Raw genomic sequence first — 5,281 nt, forward strand, 5'->3', positions numbered from 1 at the left:
AAAACACCACCTGAGCTCCCAGACCCCTAAGCCCCGCTCCCAAATCCCTGTAGTGCCTCATGACCTGGCTGGGGGTGCTCTGAGCCATGTCATTGGTGCCCACGTGAATAAGGAGCATGGGATAGTGGTCTGTGGGCCGAAGGAGCTCTGGGATCCTCTCCGCAATGTCTTGGATGTGGGCCCCCGGCAGCAGACTTCCCGGGCTAAGGGGTTGGGGCGGCAGATTGCCCCCTCAGTCCCCCGCAGCAAAAGTCTTCATCTCCACCTGCTGTGGTTTGCCTGGAGAACAGATATGGAGCCCTAGCAACAAAGGAGGAGGAGCAGGAGCAATTTCTGTGGTGGAAGAGGTCAGGCTGGGCATCCACATGGTTGGGAGGATTGAGACCACTGCCACTAAAAGGAAGCAACAGGTGTTGGTGTTTGGAGACTCCCTTCTGACCTGTTATCTAGGGAGGCTTGCTGCTTGCCCAGAGCCTGGATCCAAGACATTATGGAAGGATTACTAAGCCTCATCCAGCCCTTTGACTAGCACCCCATGCTGCTCAACCATGTGGGCACCAATGATACTGCCAGAAGTGACCCTTAGCAAATCAAGTGACTACAGGGCTCTGGGTGCAAGGGGGAAGGGGACAGGACCTCAGGTAGTGTTCTCCTCAATCCTTCCAGTCAAGGGGAAGAGCCAAGGTAGGGGTGAACACATCCTGCAGATCAATGCATGGCTGTGCATATGGTGTCATCATCAGGGCTTTGGCTTCTTTCACTGCGGGATGTTGTTCCCAGAAGGATTGTTACGATGAGATGGGATGAAAAGAGGGAAGAGCATCTTTGCAGACAGGCTTGCTAACCTAGTGAGGAGGGCTTTAAACTAGGTTCACCGGGGGATGGAGACCAAAGTCCTGAGGTAAGCGGGGAAGCAGAAGACATAGAGGAAACACAAGCTAGAGCAGACAACAGGGAGGCTTTCTCATTCCTCCTGAGAAAGCAGGGCAATCCGGTAGTTACTTCAGGTGTCTGTACATAAATGCACAGAACCTGGGAAACAAGCAGGAAGAATCAGAAGTCCTTGCACAGTCACAGAGCTATGACGTGGCTGGAATAACAGAGACTTGGTGGGAGCTCACATGACTGGAGCCCTGTCATGGCTGGGTACAAGCTGCCCAGGAAGGACAGGCAGGAGAGAGGAGGTGAAGGAGTTGCACTTTAGGTAAAAGAGTCATATGATTGCTCAGAGCTCCAGTATGAAACTGGATATAGTCCTTTTGGAAGTCTCTGGGTTAGGGTCAGAGAGGGGAGAGCAACAAGGGTGATGTTGTGGCAGGTGTCTGCCATGGACCACCAGACCAGGAGCTGTTTCTTCAGACAGCTAGCGGAAGTTCCCCAACCATCAGCCCTGGTTCTCATGGGGTACTTCAATCAAACACCCTGGCATCTGCTGGGAGGGCAACACAGTAGTGTGCAGGCAATCCAGGAAGTTTCTGGAGAGTGCTAGTAGCAATTTCCTGGTGCAAGTATTGGACAGGCCAACTAGGGGCCATGCTCTTCTTGACCTGCTGCTCAGAAACAGGGAAGAAGTGGTGGGAAATGCAGTAGTGGATGGCAACTTGGGCAGCAGTGTCCATGGGGTGATTGAATTCAGGATCCTGAGGAAGTAAGACAGGAGAGCTGCAGAGTAAGGACCCTGGACTTCAGAAAAGCAGACTTCAGCTGCCACAGGGAACTGATGGGCAGGATCCCCGGGGAGGCCAGTCTACGGGGAAAAGGTGGCCAGGAGAGCTGTCTGTAGTTTAAAGATACCTTACTGAGACTGCAAGAATGAACTGTCCCAATGCACAGGAAGACTAGCAAGTATGGCAGAAGGCCAGCTTGGCTTAGCAGGGAACTCTTCAGTGAGCTAAAACACAAAAAGAAAGCTTATAAATGGAAACTTGGATAAATGACTAGGGAGGAATACAAGAGTATTGCTCAGGCATGCAGCTATGAAATCAGGGAGGCCAAAGCACAATCAGAGTTGCAGCTAGCAAGGGACGTGAAGGGTAACAAGTTTGTCAATAGCAAGAGGAGGATCAGGGAAAGTTTGGGTCTCTCACCAAATGGGGGAGCAACCTAGTAACAGATGATACTCAACTGCCTTTTTTATCTCAGTCTTCACAGGCAAGGTCTGCTCCCACCTGCCAGCACAGTCTGGGGAGGGGGTGAGCAGAATGGGTAAGGAACTGTTTAGAAAAGCTGGACTTGTACAAGTCCATGAGGCTGGATGCGATACACCTGGGGGTGCTGAGGGAGTTTGCTGATGTGATTACAGAGAAGCTAGCCATTATCTTTGACACTCAGGAGAGGTCCTGAAAAGGACAAACATAGTGCCCATCTTTAAGAAAGGGAAAAAGGGAGATCTGAGGAACTACAGACCGGTCAGCCTCACCTCAGTCCCCAAAATAATCATGGAGCAGGTCCTCAAGAAATACATTTCTAAGTACTTGGAGGAGAATGTGATTAGGAACAGTCAGCATGGATTCACCAAGGGCACATCAGGCCTGACCAACCTGATTATCTTCTATGACGAGATGACTGGGTCTGTGGAGGCGGAAGAGTAGTTGACGTGACATATTTTGACATTAGCAAGCCTTTGATACAATCTCCCACAACATTCTTGCAACCAAGCTAAGGAAGTGCAGGTTGTATAAATGGACTGTAAGGTGGATAGAAAACTGGCTGGAATCAATTACTTGATATCTAATTGGCAGCCAGTATCAAGTAGGATGGCCCAGCCCCAGGGGTCAGTCCTGGGGCTGTTTTTGTTTAATATCATCATCATCAGTGATCTGGAAGATGGGATGGAGTGCACCCTCAGCAAGTTTGCAGATGACCAAGCAGGGGGAGTAGTAGATACACTAGAGGGTAACACATGGATTCAGAGAGACCTAGACAGATCAAAAGAAATTTCATAGGTATTCATGGGGTTGAATAAGGACAAGTGCAAAGTCCTGCACTTAGGATGGAACAATCCCATGCCCCAGTACAGGCTGGGGGCTGACTGGCTAAGCAGCAGCCCTGCAGAAAAGGACCTGGGGATTACAGTGGACAATAAGCTGAATTTGAGCCAACAGTGTGCCCTGTTGTGAGGAAAGCTAATGGCATACTGAGCTGCATTAGTAGGAGCAGTGCCAGCAGATCATGGGAAGTGATTATACTCCTCTATTTGGCACTGGTGAGGCCACATCTGCAGTACTGTGTCCAGTTTTGGGGCCCCCGCTATAGAATAGATGTAGGCAAATTGAAGAGAGTCCAGGGGAGGGCAACAAAAATGGTGAGGGGACTGTGGCACATGTCTTATGTGGAGAGGCTGAAGGAACTGGGCTTCTTTAGCCTGGAGAAGAGAAGACTGAAGGAGGATTTAATAGCAGCCTTCAACTCCCTGAAGGGGTTTCAAAGAGGATGGAGCTGGACTGTTCTCAGTGGTGGCAGATGACAGAACAAGGAGCAGAGGGGAGCCACACCCAAGAGACAAAGAGGTCTAGGGACCTGACAGCCCTATATGATGGCGGAGGTTGAGTCCGTCTGATTAGGCAAGATCTAGTTGCGGCCCAAACACCAGACTTTGGGACCCAGTGTGTGGCCAAAGCCACAAAAATAGATGCCATCTGCGAGGCATGGGACATGGTATATGGAAGGTTGGAGCTGTGTATAATGCCCTAGGCATTGGGGCACTAAATAGGCAGCCTCCCGCATTTTTACACCTGTTATTTATATAACAAGCCAAGTCAGGCGAGACTGGGCAGACTGCCCCAGAGACAGGTGGGCGGGCCAAGGATGAGACCCCGGCCCCGAGTAGGCCCCCTGTCACAGTTAGCATCACAATGGACAACTTACACATAAGAGTATCAATGGCTATTTGACTTTGGGCTCAAGGGACTGACTTTTATGACATCTATTTTACACCTAACTTAAGACTGAGTAAAATTTGCTCTTACACACTGCATGCAGTCCAGGACTCCTACAATCATCAGAAATGGACATTCCTTGCTGCCCATTGCTTTCATGAATGAACGAAGACACTCTGGCATGTCGTTGTCACTTCACCTGGTGTGAGCAGTGAGTGCCTGCACTATACACACACACACATAATTTGAGGGTAGTGCACACTAATGAGACACCAAATATTTTTTTTAAGTGCAAAGTGTATTTAAAAGGAGAAGACAACTCTTAAAGCGTTTGAAGTGAGAAGATGTTAAACAGCCAGGGGCTGGAAATCTAAAATTCCTTCACATCAGGGTTCTTAGATCTGTGATCAATAGGGATTAAGTCAGAAGGGACTTTTTCAAAGCCTCTAGTGCCATTAACAAATAGGAAACTGAAATGCAGAGGCAGTTAGGGAGATACCTGCAAGACTGCAGAATGCGAGGGAAGAGAGTGCTCTCTGTACCGTGTTCAGGAGAGCACGTACAGTGCAGCATTCGTCCTTTATTCTTTCCTCCGTGGAAGGTAGAGCTTTCTAATGGTAACCCTGTGAGACTGTCTCTTAGGAAATGGGCTGAAACTGGTACTGGTCTATCTTCTAATAGCAAGAAGCCCAGTTCACATCAGCAGGTAGCTTAAGAGAGAAGCCAGTGCCAAAAACCCATTGCAGGGTTCATGGTAACTGCTTACCTGTCTGTTTGGCTAGTTTTAAACTAGCTAGTGCCAGCACTGGCAGTAGTCCAGATCCAGTATCATGAAGCTCAGTGTGGTCCAAAAAGCAGGGAAAATGAGCTCTGTAGTGATCCCATAGCTGGCTCATTTAAGGCCAGCTCATGTCTCTCTACCCTGCAGTGCAATCTGCAGTATGGACTTACCCTACGTTCCTAGACATGACACTGTACATAAACACAGATTGCATGACAAGGGTCCTGCTGTAGGACTCACCTGTTGTAACAGTGCCTTTTGAAGACCTTTTATTTTCTAGTATTTCAAATTGTTAGGTCAGGGCTTGATTCTCCTTTGTGTCACATATGAAAACACCACACACTGGTAATAGTGTTCTCTTCTAGGTTGGCAGATCTCCTCTGGTGGGCTTTAAACTAGGCTCATTGGGGAAGGGGAAGACGAGGGAGGAGGAAGCCTTGGACCGCTAAACCAAGCAGCACTCACAGGTACAGCCCAGCCTAGACCGACAAGCTGACATATACACAGGTAAGCAACAGGGGCCAGGGCAATGCTGCGATTAGGGGGCCAGTGCACACATCCTCAGGAGGCCTCAAATGCCTCTACACAAATGCTCATAGTATGGGAAACAAGCAGGAGGAAC

This window comes from Crocodylus porosus, unplaced genomic scaffold (assembly GCF_001723895.1).
Source record: "Crocodylus porosus isolate Cpor-Errol unplaced genomic scaffold, CroPor_comp1, whole genome shotgun sequence".
In the NCBI taxonomy this organism is placed as follows: Eukaryota; Metazoa; Chordata; order Crocodylia; family Crocodylidae; genus Crocodylus; species Crocodylus porosus.